Genomic DNA, 16,327 nt, shown 5'->3' on the forward strand with positions numbered 1-16,327 from the left:
TTAATATCTGGGGTCAAAGCATGTGTGATAAAATAGAAGGGCACCAGATCTTAGATATTTTAAAGTATACGTGTGAAGAAAGGTGCTTAACTTTCTTCTGCTTCTACTGAGGCTACAGCAAGAAGCACCCGAGTTCATTTGTAGGCATAGGATTCACATTAAGAATTCTCTGACTTGCTCAAGAAATGTGAAATGTGAGAATACATTATCTAGAAATGTTACAGAACACTTTTTCTGCAGAACTTTTGGAAAATATAAGACAGATTACTTCCTGGCATCTCAAAGCACACTCTCTCCCTCTGCTAAACTCCTATAGCAAGTCATGTATGATGAGTAATGTGCTGCATCAGGCACTAGCAGCAGACAAAGATGAACAAGACACTGTCTTACTGTCAGGAGATGAAAGACAACTTTCGAACAGATATTGTAGTTATGTTAGTCTTTCGATTTTAGCACTGGGAATGGTTTTTATATAACTTGATAGTTAGAGCTCTAGGTTATGTATATGGTACAGGATATATATATATATATATATTCCTTAGTGCCTAAAACATTCTTTAACATGTCAGAGTTGGCACATTGTTAATTCAATTTGGTAAATATTCCTTCATTCAATAATTATTTTTAAATCCCTCCTATGTGAACCAATCATCTCTTTGAGATAGTATTTTGTGTATAACCTTACCAAAATGCAGAAGAATGGATTTGGTGAAATTTGGATTTTTTTGTGTGTGGGGGATGGGTGCTTTGTTTTGCCTTGTCTTCTTGCTTGCTTCTTTGTTTGTTTTACATCTTTATGGTTCTGCCTTGATTATATTTTACAGTTAGTAATGAAAATAGATCCATCACAGTATCTTCAAAAATGCTTCCAAGGGACTTCCATTTTTAGGATGTTGGAGTAGATTCTCCTTCTATTCATCCCATTAAGTACACTGAAAACCCTGGAAATTATATATATATATATATATATATATATATATATATATATATAATTGCATAAGAAGACCTTGAAAGGTGACGAGCATGAGGCAGACAATCTAGGAAGCTTAGATCCAAGTAATGACACGGTGGTAGGAGTTTTCTGGGTTTTCCCTTTGCCTCATATACCCCAGATTTAAGGTAGAAGAGACCAGAGATTGAGAAATACTGACAATACTGACAAGTACCAACAAAAAAGAGAATCAATAAAGTCCTGCTCTTTCTATTCAAAAGACAAAGAAAAGCCAGCTTAGCAAGAAAGAAAACTGTGAGACAATTACTCTCATCCAGATAAACATCACAGAAAAAAAATTGCGGCTTTCTCCCAGAGACCAGCAAAATCTAATGCAGACCTAGATTTTCACCTTCTCCAAGCTATGAAGGGTCCCCCAAACTATCCACTAAGGCGATATCAGAAAAGGCCAGTTAGGACACCAGCATGTGTATCCTTGCCACGTAGCAACAAGGCACCCTCCAACCCTTGCCCTCTCAGCAGAAATGACATGGGGACAGACCCTGGTCTACTATCTCCACCCAACAGTCATAGGAGGACCTCTCCCTGACATGCCAGAATGATGTCAGAGTTGGCCACATGGAGAGTTGGGGCTTTCACCTCCACTCAGCCGGCATGAGGCCAACCCCCCGCCCGTGCTGTCAGTGGTGGCCACGTGGGTAGCCGTTTCATGCACCGGAAATATCAGTAAAAGCCTAGTAGGAGTTGAAACTCCTGCCCATAAGTAATGAGAAGCTCCCATCCACTCAAGTGTCAACAAAGGCCAAATAAGGAACATGGAATTCTACTCCTGATATTAACTCTACCTTTGTTCCCCTACTGGTGCAAAATCAGAGGTCAGCCAAAATGGAAGGTTTAAATAAGATATAGAGTCTCATACTAAAATGCTCAAAATGTCCAGATTCCAATTGCAAGTTACTCATTACACCAGTAACCAGGAAGATTTCAAGTGAAATGAAAAAGACAGTTCACAGATGCCCACATGAAGAAGAGCAACTGCACATCCACAGGCAATCAAATTAAATCTGACTTAAGTTTCATCTCTTACTAAACAAAACTTAACTCAAAATGGATTCTGCACTTAAATATAATATGTAAGACTATAAAAGTGTTAGGGGAAAAAAAAAAAAACTCAGAAGGCCTGGGGGTAGGCAAAGAATTCTTAGACTGGACACCGACAGCATGATCCATGAAGGGGAAAACTGATAAATGGGACATCAGCAAAATTCAAGACTTTTGTTCTGTGACTCCTAGTAGTGAAAAGACAAGTTACAAAATGGGAGAGAGCATTTGCAAACTATTTATCTGGCAAGGACTAGTACTTGGAATATACAAAAAGTTCTCAAAACTCAACAGTTAAAAACAAAAAACAGGGGACCATGGGTGGCTCAGTCCATTAAGTGTCTGCCTTCGGCTCAGGGCATGATCCCAGGGTCCTGGCATCGAACCCCACACCTGGCTCCCTGCTCAGCGAGGAGTCTGCTTCTCCCTCTCCCTCTGCCCCCATCCCCCCAACTCATTCTCTTTCTTGCTATCTCTCAAATAAATACATAATCTTAAAAAAAAAAATTAGAAAATGGGCAAGAGACACAAACAAATATTTCCCAGAAGAGAATATGCATATAGTAAATAAGCACAGAAAATGATGTTAAGCATCACTAGTTTTTAGGCAACTGAAAATAAAAACACAATTAGATGATTAGAGAAAAAGCTCTCTGACATTGGTCTTGGCAACATTTTTTATATATATATATGACACCAATAGCACAAGCAACAAAGGCGAAAATCAACAAGTGGGATGAGGAGGCTGCATTTTGCACTTGCACAGCCACCAAGGCCAAGGTTGGTTGCCAGTTGGAATTTGCGGGCCACGGCCTTGGGATGCTGTGGGTGGAAACAGGGGAGGCTGTTCTCAGGCTGGCTGGAATCTGTAAACACGACAACCTGTGGGGCTGAATCTTGCAAAATCTGTAGGCAGTCTGAGTCTAGTTTCTTTAGTGGCCAAAGCTGATGAGGTCCTCTGCAGAGTAGGTCACTACGAGCCACTGTCATTCCCACCACATGGCGGATACAGGTGACCCTGCCCTTCTAACTTGTTCTCAGCTACTCCTTAACATGTTAACTTTGCCAGTCCCTGGATGGGGTCACGCCCCCAGAGTCCTTCATGCAGTGTCCCAATGGTTGGGGTAGCTCACTCCTCACTCTGTCCTCCCTTTCCTGGTGAGAGGATCTTTTTTCTAGCTTTCCTGTTACAAATCAAAACCATAATGAGATAGCTCTGCACACCTGTTAAATGGACTATTATCAAAAACCAAACCAAAACAAAACAAAATCTAGCAACAAGTGTTGGCAAGGATGTGGAGAAGAGGGAAGGCTGGTGCACCATTGGTGAGAATGTAAATTGGTGCAGCCACTGTGGAGAACAGCATGGGGATGTCCCTCAAAATTAAGAACAGAACTGTCACAGGATCCAGTAATTTTCTGGATATATATGCAAAGAAAATGAAATTATCTTGAGCAGATACCTGCACTTCCATGTTCAGTGCAGCGTTATTCACAATAACCAAGACACAATAACAACCTAAGTGTCAATCAATAGATGGATTTAAAAAAAATTATATATATATGAATAGAAAATTATATATATATATGAACTATTATTCAGTCATAAAAACCCCTGCCATTTGTGATGACATGGGTAGAACTTGAAGGCATTATGCTAAATAAAATAGGTCAGACAGAGAAAGATAAACACTGTAAGATGTCACTTACGTGGAATCGAAAATGTGGAACCCTGAAACACAGATCGATTGTTACCAAGGCCTGTGGGTGGAAGTCATAGGGAGGCCCTGCTCCGAAGGCATCACCTTTGTGAGAAGATGAACAAGCCTTGGAGAGCTAACCCACAGCCTGATGATGACAGTTAGCAACGATACTGTTTGTACAGTTGAACGTTGCTAAGAGAATGGCTCTCAACTGTTCTCCACCAGCCCCCCCAACAGTACAACGGTAATTATCCAAGATGAAGCAAGCTGGTAACAAACTTTATTGTGGCAAACGGTCCACAACGTGAACCTGTATCAAGTCCTCTGGTGGTTGGTACACCTTACACAGTGTTATATGCCAGCCATGGTATAATAAAGCCAGGAAAAACCTCTAACTATGCAACCATCATATAATCCAGCAGTGCACGTCTAGGCAGTGAAATGAAATCCTAGGTTCACACAAAAATCTTGTACATATATTTTTATAGCGACTTTATTTATAACAGTCCCAAATCGGACACAACGGAGACGTCCTTCAGCAGGTGAATGGTTAAACACACTGCTGCATATCCCTACCAGAAATACTACTTAGTCGCAAAAAATAATGAATAAACTATTGCACCCATAACTTAGATGGGCCTCTTGAGCATTGGGTTGCACGATAAAAGCCAGTTCCATGGCTAAAATAACAAGACAGAAAACCACAAATATTGGCGCAGATGTGGAGAAAGGGGAGCCCTCTTGCACCGTTGGTGGGAATGCAAGCTGGTGCAGCCACTCTGGATACAGTGTGCACGGTCCTCAAGAAGTTAAAAACAGAGCTACCCTACGACCCAGCAATTGCACTATGGGGATTTACCCCAAAGATAGTGAAACACCGGGACACCTGCACCTCAATGTTCACAGCAGCAATGTCCACAATAGCCACACTGTGGAAGGAGCCTCAGTGTCCATCAACAGATGAATGGATAAAGAAGCTGTGGTCTGTGTATACAGTGGAATATTCCTCAGCCATTAGAAATGACAAATACCCACCATTTGCTTCGATGTGGGTGGAACTGGAGGGTATTATGCTGAGTGAAATAAGTCAATCGGAAAATGAAAACATTATATGGTCTCATTCATTTGGGAATATAAGAAATAGTGAAATGGATTATAAGGGAAAGGAGGGGAACTGAGTGGGGAAAAACTAGAGAGGGAGACAAGCCATGAGAGATTCCTGACTCTGGGAAACAAACACAGGGTTGAGGAAGGGGAGGTGGGGAGGGGAGTTGGGGTAACTGAATGATGGGCACTGAGGAGAGCACGTGATGGGATGAGCACTGGGGGCTACATGTTGGCAAATGGAATTTAAGTTTTTTTTTTTTTTTTTTAAGAAAAAAGCGGATTCCAAATGTCACATATGATTCCATTCATACAACATTCTTGTAGTGAGAAAGTGATAGAAACTGAAAGATCAATAGTTGCCAGCTACTGAAGGAAAAGGTCAGGGGGTGGGAATGAAGTGGGTGTGGCTACAAAAGGACAACAGGAGGGCCCCTGGTGGTGAGAAGAATGCTCTCTGCATGGTGACTGCATGACCAGCAAGACCCTGGCTGCCATCAAGTTCTGTGAGATAATTATCTCTAGGGGGGCCAGGGGGAGGGGGTACACAGAATTCCCCCCATGTCATTGCTTAAAATCACACATTAATGTACAGTTGTCACAATGTTACAATTGTCGCCACAAAATACTTTAATTAAAGCAATAAAATGAAATCAGTCACCAATAACGTCACATGTACATATTTTATATCTGGACCAGGTGGCCGTCACAGAAATGCCCTTAGCTGACTTTAAGGAAAACTGTCAGATTCACAGCCCTGCTACCTCAGGGCTGATGCTTTCCGTTGTGCTCAGTAAAAAGTGACTACCTCTCGTTCAAGACCCTCCCCCGCTAATTTGTTTTGAGAGGTGGGGCATGGGTCACCACAAAGGACATTCCCTTGGCCAGTCGGCTCTGTCTGTGGATCCCCTTCTGGTTTCTCAGCCTGTAATCCTGGCTGAACATGATCCCTCAGAAAATTCTGAGTCCCAGCTCCACATGGTCCCCAGTCGGAGCTCCTGAGGCACTGGCACCTGCCAGCTGCTCTAACTTCTAAGAGACATGGATCTTGGCAATGTGGAGTCCTCCCCACCCCTGAGCTTCTAAAGCTCCTCTACTTTTCAGGCAACACCCTCACCCGAGACTCTGAAATTCCAGTTCTACAAACTCCCTCCCTCAGGATTCTAACAGTCTAATCACCCCCCAAACACTTGCCCACTGTCCCCGTACTCAGGACAGCCACTTCTCTAGTGGCTCCTTCTAGAATTCCCCAGGGTCCCCCTTTCACCTTTTCCGTTCTGCAAAAACCTGGTGAATCATTCTCCAATCTCATCTGTTAAAATCACCATGGCACGGTTGCTGTTTCCTGAGTGCGGCCTAACAGGTGCAGGTTATCAGGACAGGGTTCGAAGCCGAGTGAAGGGAAAGTAGCTGGACGGGCCATGAAAGTCTCTTCACGGGGCAAAACAATGAGCTGAACAAATACAGGACTAAGAAAATCAGAAATGAGAAGTGGGGTGTGGGGTGGACAGGAGTTCGGGGAGAAGCAGAGTCGCAAAGAAGTAAGAGCTCTGTTGTTTTTGAGAACAGGACAAACTGATGAGGATAGTATTGCCTTTTTACCCCTTGTTTTCAAGTTTTACTTCACTTCTGTTGACATATGTTACCAGAATAATCTTTTTTTCCACCTACACGGGTCTTTCTTCTCTATAAACAAAAGATACTAACTAAATGCAAGCAGCATTCACTTTTCTGAATAGATAGGACTCCAATGAAAGCCAAAGAAAGGGGACAATCATACATACTTAAAAAAAAGAGAGAGAGAGTGCAAAAGAGCTTCACCAGGAACCTGAGTGGTTCAGTCGGTTAAGCATCTGGCTTGGGCTCAGGGTGATCTTGTGATCTCAGGGTCCTGGGATCAAACCGGCATCAGGCCTCACGCTACGCAGGGAGTCTGCTTGTCCCTCTGCCCCTTCCCTGCTCATGCACTCTCTATTTCTCTCTCAAACAAATCAGTACAATTAAAAAAAAAAAAAAAGTAAGAAAGAAAAAAAAAAGCTTCAAATCTTTTCTTTCTTTATTGGTTCATATTCCTCTACCAGACTTTATCCGAATGTAGCCTTTTCGTCTTTTTTTTTGGCCTTTTCATCTTTTGCGAGCACTTCCCATACTACAAAACAGCTCCTTATTCTATGTTTTTATGCGACTCTCAAAGCAATGAGGTCTCCCTAGAGACAGATAGCATGTCCTCTAGTAGCTTAATCTTACACAATGTGATAGAGTCGGTGCAAGAAACAAGAGTTGTCTTCCGGGAAGCTCTTGAGTTATGAATTTAGGTCAGAGAGCTGTTATACATGCAACCCAAGGAGACTAAATATTAACAGGAAAATGTGTGAGCAATTCCTCCTCTGACTGTGGTTTCAGGTTCTTGCAACATTTCTACTTTCCCTCCTTAGAACAGCATGACTGATTCAACCAAGTGTTTGCCACGGAAAATGGCAAGTACAAATGTCTCACTTGCCATAGATGGAGCTTCAAGTTTGGATCTTTTATCTGTTCACAGAGTGAAACACCACAGATGAATGAACAGATTATTTCCATTGAACCAAGCTGGACGGCTCTTGCTTCTAGGCTCAGGTAGCCTTGACCCCTGATGGTACAAGATGCAGCTCAAGGAGATGCCCCGACACGCGCCCCACACCTCACATACTGCCATTTGTAGGAGTCGCTTGGACTTTCTTGCTTCCCCCACTGGTCCATTTAGATGAGTTCCACTTTCCCAATAGCCCAACAGCAACTACTTTCATGCTGTTACCACCTCAAGCTTTCCAGTCTCCCCAGGTTTGCAAAGGGAGACGAAAAAGCCGGCCACCTTTCCCAAACACTTTGTTCCACATTAATGACTTAACTTCTGCCCCCATTTCCAAAAAAGAGGGGGCATCCCCAGTTGTCTGCTTGTTTCACTCTGAACCCTGGGCAGGCCAATCTGCCACTCTTTCCACTCCCAGGCAGCGCCAAGAACATCTGCTCCAGGAACACTCAGTCTGACTCCCGCCCCTCCACAGAAATCACTGCTAGTAAAAGTTTTATGAAGTGGGTTCTTTTGTTTCCCCCCTGCTTCCTCCTCGTGTAACTGATGGAAGCCCAAATGAGCAAGATGAAATGGCCAGATATTTAACCATATGTCAGCATCCGCATGTGTGTGTTTGGGAGGGAAGAGAAGCTGTCAGCTGTACCAAAGGAGTATTATAATCATCCGAAACGCAATTAGCAACCCCGCAGTCAATGAACATGTGAAGGATTCTAGCAGAGTAAATTATACCTCTCACTTACCTGTAGCAAATCATCCATGGACCAGTCTCCTTGTTCATGAAACTCGAATCCAGTCGTTTTATTTAGACTCCAGAGTAGTTTCAGGATGTTTCCATACTGTTAATCTGCGTGGGTGAGCTCTGTTCTTCCAGCAACTCCTGTAAAAATACACACACCCGCACTCACACACGGAATTAAAGAATATCCTTGGAATTTAAATACCAGATGACTACTGGTTGAGAGTTTAGATATGTTAGCACCCATAACGCACGCTAAAATCTTTTTGCCACTCTTATTATCTGTAATAGAAAAGTCGGTTTAGTAGGAAGTGATGGGTCTTAAAAACTATACTGCCTGTCAATGTGGCTTGGTATCTATAATTACACCTAACTTCAGAAGTGCAGCAGGTGGATGGCACAATCTTCATAAAAATTTATTGATTAGAGACTCGATTTAATACATTTGACTAAAATTGGCCTGTTATTTGCAGGCCCTCAGGAGGTGGTGAGGAATTCAACATTTGGAGAAGTTGCCCATGGGCCTGGGATTGTACTAGTACTTTTTATACAAGCAATAACAATAACAAAACAAGCAAAATAGATAAAATAATGAGATAATTATTTTCTACAAACACACGAGTTTTATCCTGTCTTGCACAGATTCAGCTAACTTCTCCGCACACTCTGAAAGAAGCTAGTTTCACCTACATTTGCACATCAACTTCAGAATTCCTGACCTATAAGCGCATCTTTGTTTTGGATTTTTCTTTTAACTGGTTATAGCACTCCTGGTGCCCTCCCTGACTCACCCAGTTTTATAAAATCTTTAATACCTGTTCATTTTATATCTGTATGAGGAGTCATGATTTGATTTGCCCTTTTTTTTTGACATAACCATCTACCATTCTTCACTTCAACCCCACGGGGCGTATACATTGTTAGGTACATTTTACTCAGCTGCTGCAAGACTCAGCAGGGTCCCATGATTTACCTGAGGGCCACAAACACAGACAGACAGACCTCCCCGACTGGTAGCCATTGTGCTATAGGCTCAGGGCGCAAAGCTAAGCAAGGCTGTCTTTATCCTCAAGGTCAAGGAGACCAGGGTAGGTCTTAATTGAGTGTTGGCTATATGCAAGGTGCTTACATAGATATCCAGGAACTAAAAACACATGATAAATTCTCACTATCCAAAACTCACCACTTGCTTCAGGAAACACCAAACTCAAAGAGATTCCAACAGTGCTATACGCCTCACTATCTGAACTCATTCTATAAACTCTTAATAACTGAATTCAGAAATCAAGTAGGTTTGTACAGGAAAAGGCACTCAATTGTTATCTTTATATCCTCAAAGTCACCTTGTGAGGTAGGCATTCTTCCCATTTTTACAGATAAGAAAAATGAGGCTTAGGGAGAGTGATGTTAAAAAAAAATCACATCACTTTAGAATAGAAAGAGATAGCAAGATCACACAGCCCAATGTCTTCTTTTTATAGATGGAAAAGCAGAGCTCAGGGAAATAGAGTGATTCTCTTAAATCTTTTATTCAGCTACGAGCAGGGCTTGTCTCCACATCCCCTGCTTCTAGCTTCTCTGCATCTTTCCATTTATCGGGGTCTAGCTATGTAAGAGAATGGGCCACCCATCTGTCAAAGCCGGCAGAAAAAGTGAGGGGTAAATTATTAAAACTTTCTGAAGGCTGTGAGGAGGCCCCAGGATCTCTCCAACCCATCTTACCTCGTTATTTATCTATCCAGCTAATCTGAAGTTTTCCGTCTGAATTTGTTTCCCTTTCTACTCTAATATTTGATTGTATATGTTTATGAGTCTACATAAGCAATGCTATGAGCTATTTTAAATATTCCAAAAAGGCAGTGACTGCCATCATCCGCAATAAGACAAAAGCCACCTGAATTGTCCGGTCTCTTTATGGGTAGATTTAAAGCAACTCAAGGAGGGAATCACTAAAGAAAAAAAAAAAAAAAAAAAAAAAGGACTAATACCAGTCTGGAATGACAGATGGCTATATTTTCCAGATTAATAAGAAGATGAGAAACACATCAAGTATCATCAAAGAACGAACTCTGTTCAGCAGGGAAAGAAATAAAAATTCAAGTTACAGGTTCATGTAACAGTAAGAAAATATGACAGGGGTCTTTGGTGGCCCAAATTCTGGGAATCATTTTTCTACGTTCAGCCATTGCCTGTGGATTCTAAAGACCTCTACGGAAAACCATGGTCCTGGATGGCTTGACACTTCAGTAAGCTTTTGCTCGCAAGTTCAAGCACGTTCCCCCCGTCAGCAGCAACAGGAGGGCAGGAGTGATCCCTTTCCCCATTTGCAGAGTGTCGCTGAAAATTTGGGTGAATTTCAGAATCTCTGGCAGAGTCAATTACTTCTCATCCACTTACAGTCTCACAGACCAGAAACGTTTAGGGCCGCGCCCTCAGGACTACTAGACCGTAGCACCAAGCGGATTCCATGCTTTTCTTCTTTTTCTGCCCACTTCATCCCAACTCTTCTTGCTTTCATCCCCTCCTCTATTCTCTTTGCTCATCTACCATTTTTGTCTCCTTCCTGTTCCTCCTTTTCCTCCTCCCCCTCCCCACGAGTATTGCTAGGAGGAAATTATGGTCGTAGGTATCTAATGAACAGGCTTCTACTAGATCACCTCTCAATAAGCAGAACAGAGAGAAAGGACACCTGTTACTAGCAGGCCTCCGAATACTGTGTCGCCCCAGCAGCAACAGGTCACTTTTTTGGAGGGAAAAAAACGCAACACATTTGTCATTTTTCTGTCCTTTCAGCCATTCACAACATGCTTCTTCCATGGAGCTGATTTTGCTTCAAGACTTCACACCCTCCAGAGACTTTCCCTTAGGAAATTTACAACCTCTGTTCCTTTCCAAGTCATCAAAATTCTAATGGAGTAGTGTACTATGTAAACCTATGCTAATTTCCATCATTATGCAGATGTCCACGAACATTGCAGGTTTCCACCTAAAAGTGTTATTTCCCTCTAGAGTCAAAGGTACTCGGATGAGCTGTTGATCCCATTGTTAAAATATAATCCCCCTATCACGAGGCCACCAAATTTATCAAACCGTTGCCAGGAAAACAAGATCCCCCTGGGGAGGTTCGTGAATTGAGCAATGTTGAATTGCTGCTTGTATTGAAAATGGAGGGATGGGAAAACATTCTAAAGAAACTTAACTTTTTAATTAATCATAATCTCCTACCTTTGTGAATTTTAAAAATTTCTGCTTTTGTTTTCATTTCAGAAGCTCTGTTTGGCTTCCACTGAGCTGCCAGGAAAACAGTACAAAAATATTTTTCATGCGTTGTCCCATATAATCCTCAAAATAATTTAAAAGAATGTGCCTGGAATGCATCATTGTTAAACATTTAGAAATTGATGTTTTAGTGACCTTACCTGATATGGCCAAGGCTACACTGCTAGTCTTCAGTGTTAAAACTCAGACCTTCTACTAGTTTCCCTGTTCTTTTCCACTTATATAGGATTTTCACTGTAAACATGTTGGCCTACAATTGGTCCAAGCTGGCCTTTCCTTGTATAAATATATCTAAATGTTTAAAGTGCATATGGTCTATGCCGAGTGAGATCTTCAAAGAGAGTGATGTTCCATTGAGGAAAAATAAGAAGGCTCCCATTCAGTCTTGTAACCAATTATATCTATGATGTTAATAAAATTGGATGGGGGGCAAAGACTATGGTTAAGATACATTCAATGATAAAGCCAGAGGTCTCACGTGGAATTAGGATGTGAGTTGACATTTCCATAAATGCACCCTATCCCTGTGGCCTTTCCATGCACCTAAATCAAAGAGCTAGTATTTCCAATTAATAAAAATATCTCCAGCTAACAAAAGAGAGGAAATTGCGATAGGCACTAGACCAAGACAAACATCAACTTCCTTATATGTGTTCTACATATAATAAGAAAGGCAAGGTTTTTGAAATCTAACAGTGGGTGAATGTGGCTTCAGAACCCTAATGTAGCATTCACAACATCTACCCTCAACCCTGCCCACCATTCCGGCTTGATATGAGAATTAAAATATCTACACTTAGGGGCACCTGGACGGCTCAGTCAGTTAGGTGGATGACTCTTGACTTTGGTTCAGGTCATGATCAAGGTTGTGAGATCAAGCCCCACATCAAGCTCTGTGCTGGGCATGGAGTCTGCTTGAGATTTTCTTCTTCCTCTCCCTCTGTCCCTCCTCACTTGCTCACTCTTTCTCAGATAAATAAATCTTTAAAAATAAAATAAAATAATTAGGACTCTTATCTCCACATTCAGCACCAGGTCTGTCTTAGGGATCTATTCCAACAAGAGGTCAAATTCTTTGGCTCCAGTTGTACATCTTGCGACATGCTGCTGTTAATTGTGCAGAGTACAACACAAGAGCAAGAGTTAAGGGAAGTATAGATGCAGTGATTCCCTCTAGATGCAGTCCTAGAGACCAGCAGACACTGATATGCCCTCGAGGGTCGAGCCCTGGTGTCAGTAAGTGTTCTCATCTCTTGCCCATGTGACCAGCCCCTTTTCAAACCCAACAGTTGCTCTGTATGTACACATTTACTGTGACTATTTCCAAGAGTATATATTTTCACCATTTGAGTGTGAACACATAATTTATAATACAAGCTGAAACAGAAACACTAATGCTTAATACAGAATCTTTGCAAATTATATCCCAACAAATAATACATTTAATACAGAATCATGAGACCCAAATTGCTAACCATAGGGAAGAGGGAATGCATCATCTTCTAATACTATTTTACTGAATATAAATGAATAAAGGGCTCTTTTATTACATTTGGGTCATCAGCATTCCAAATCTCAATGGGGCTTTTGACATAAACATACAATCAAGAGCTGAGTTATTATTTTTATAACGATAATATCCTAGCTGGTGCCTTCAATCAGAAGCATGATAAATAATCACAATTCATATAACTCAATAACGTGTTAATACATCGATCTCAAAAAAAGATCTGATGCCAGTGTATATCTTTCATTCATTCCCACAGTCTATCTGATAATAAACTTTGAAACAAAATCTAAGTTTAAACATGATTATGGTACTCTAGTCAGATGTTCAAGTCCAACCTGCCTAGAAACACTTCAAAATAAGATGTGCAGTGCATCTGATTAAGTCACATCCAACTGTTTCAGCTAAGGTGTTTTTTTGTTTGTTTTTTTGTTTTGTTTTGTTTTGTTTTTGTTTTTGTTTTGTTTGTTTTTTTAGCTAAGTTTTAAAGATAAGTATGACTTTTAGGAAAATTGTGGGTATTTTTTCATTCATTCATTCTCAGGAAGGCAAAATTACATTATAAGCATCTGCACTCATCATGCCATACAACCTCAGTTTCAAACCCAGGTTGTCAATCACTGGCTTTATTGCCTTCAGATTACTCTCTGACTTGTCTCCTCATCTATATCAGGGTATAATTACGATATTTAACTAAAAGCCTTGTTTTAGTATTAAATGAGATAACGTACAGAAAGCAAAAAGACAGTACTTCTGACATATGATAAATGCTAAATTAATTTTTTTCAGTTATCCATGACATTTTTGAAATGCCTACTAAATGTTACCTACTTTGTTAGGCAACATCCAGGTGACGTATTTGTCAACTATGCCCCCACCTTGTCACATACAACTCAATCCCAAATCCCAAACATAAAGAAATTAGAGCATTCTCACAGAGCAGTAAAGGAAGGAATGCACATTCTGGAGTCATGTATTTATTTAAGTTTGCATTTAAATTCCAGTTGGTTAACATAGTCTCATATTAGTTTCAGGTGTACAATATAGTGATTTGGCACTTCTGGACATTCCCTGCGGCTCCTGACAACGAGTGCACTCCTTAATCTCCAGCCGCTATTTCACCCATCCCCCTACCATCTCATCTCTGGTAACTATCAATGTGTTCTCTATAGTAGAGGCTGTTTCTTCATTTGCTTCTCTTCCTTTCTCTTTTTCCCTCTGTTCATCTGTTTTATTTTTTTTTTATTTTTTTTAAAGATTTATTTATTCATTCAGAGAGAGCGAGAGAGAGGCAGAGACACAGGCAGAGGGAGAAGCAGGCTCCATGCAGGAAGCCCGATGTGGGACTGGATCCCTGGTCTCCAGGATCACACCACGGGCTGCAGGCGGCGCTAAACTGCTGCGCCACCAGGGCTGCCCTGTTCATCTGTTTTAATTCTTAAATTCCACATGAGTGAAATCATATGGTATTTCTCTTTCTCTGACTTATTTCACTTAGCATAATACTCTCTAGCTCCATCTGCATCATTGCAAATGACAAGATTTCATTGTTTATGGCTGAGTGATATTCCATTGCAACATCTTTATCCAGTTGATTGACACTTGTGCTGTTTACCTGATTTGCCTCTGCCTCTTCCCCACCTCCCCTGACTCGTTTGCCCTCTCTCTATCAAGTGAACAAATAAAATCTTTAAAAAATACTTCAGGTAAGAATAAAGCCAGCACATTTTTAATAAAACCATTTCATCATTCATTCATCATCTTCAAAATGGCCTAAATGGTTATGTTAAAACTTGGAATTCTCAGATGGCTCGGCATTTTGTACTGGACTGAACTGGCATAGGAAGAGGCGGCCCTTGGTGCCCAGCCCTCTCCCTTAGCCCTAAATATATTCCTACCCCCTGTTAAGTCCAGCTTTATAGGAGGGACCTCACCCGCATGCATGTCAACATTCCAGCCGGCCTGTCCAAGCTCCAACCACATATCTTATACAGAGCCACCTTGAGTTTCTAGGTACACACTGCAGTAATGATACCTGTTCTTAGGACACACTAAAGGAAGAGCCCCATGGAGACCGAAAAAAGTCTTTGAGTAGGAATTCCAGATCCCAACTAACATTAAGGCCTGATCTAAAGGTTGCTTGGGGACTATAAAGTGGGACCCTCCCCTTAACTACATGAAGTCCATGGCTATAAAAGAGAACTGACTGAAGAAATGCCATGTGGATGTTTTTAAAGAGTGGAGCCCAGGGAAAGGACCTCTCATGCTTGAGTCTAAAAGCAGAATCAGGACTTGGGAGCCAGGCCATTGGGGTTCTGACTCTGCTTCTGTTATTTAGCAATTAAGTACTCTCAGGCAAGTTATTTAGCCTCTCTGCCTCAGTTTCCTTGTAAAATATGAATAACATTTACTTCATAGTACATGTCTGAGGATTAAGTAAGGAGTTAAGGCCCACAAAGCAGTTTGAGAGTAGCTAGCAGAAAGGAGGTTTTGAATAATTCTAGCAATTAGCTATCATTGTTACAATTATTGGTAAAATGAGTAATAGTAATATTGTTAGTAGTGGTAATAATAATAAGTTGCTAGTACTGAAATAATATAGTAAATCTTAGCAATAAGTTGCAATCAGGTTTTTATTTTGTCTTGTTTTGTTTGGAATAAGGGTCACTTAGATAACATTTATTTAGCTAGAATATATCTTTACTCTGGGTAAGTAATTAAGATTTGAATTCTGAATGTGACCACATGATTGAACTAACCTAGGTTTATCTCCCATTACAAAACAGAAATGTTGAATGTGAATCTAAGAAAGAGAACAACAGATACACAGCTCTGAAGGAAAAAGAAAAAAAAAAAGTGGAAGAAATACTGCCAGATGTGAGAAATGAAAAAGGAAATTTAGCTGGTACTATGAGCTCCATAAAATCATACATGCCTGAATAGAGGCAGGTGAAAGGCTCTAGCAGCAGAGGAAACCTCTACAAAGCCTGAGCCACACAACTCTAAGATATGCTGTTTCTAAACCTGAATGCACTTGATAACAATAACGCAGTCCCCAAATACATAAAGCTAAAGAAGGTAGAACTAAAAAGAGAAATAGACAATTCCATAATCATGGCGGAAGACTTTAATACATCTCATTTAGTCACTTGCAGAAAAACATCAAGATGATTGTAAAAAATAAGAAAAACAAAGACAGTGACTATATAGGAAACAAAAATTCTCAGCAAAACTGAAACTAGTTTCAGTTCTCTTGATGATATTGTCTGAACAAAACATCTAGTTTAGAGAAGAGGTGAACCTAGTAAATAAACTTAACCTTGGGACACCTGGGTGGCTCAGTGGTTGAACATCTGCTTTCGACTCAGGGCAT

The 16,327-nt window shown here is 40.9% G+C and overlaps 1 protein-coding gene across 7 annotated transcripts in view; it reads right to left on the bottom strand.

Annotated features, from left to right (window-relative positions):
• The window catches only part of LRRC4C (leucine rich repeat containing 4C), a 1,168,116-nt gene that overhangs the window by 465,381 nt on the left and 686,408 nt on the right, over window positions 1-16,327 (bottom strand). For all 7 annotated transcript variants that reach the window (XR_012014048.1, XM_072791171.1, XM_072791173.1 and 4 more), the window contains one exon: window positions 8,173-8,309. The gene's annotated coding sequence lies outside the window, so the exon portion shown is untranslated. The remainder of the gene's footprint in view (window positions 1-8,172; window positions 8,310-16,327) is intronic.

The sequence above is a fragment of the Canis lupus genome, chromosome 21 (genome assembly GCF_048164855.1).
Source record: "Canis lupus baileyi chromosome 21, mCanLup2.hap1, whole genome shotgun sequence".
In the NCBI taxonomy this organism is placed as follows: domain Eukaryota; kingdom Metazoa; phylum Chordata; class Mammalia; order Carnivora; family Canidae; genus Canis; species Canis lupus.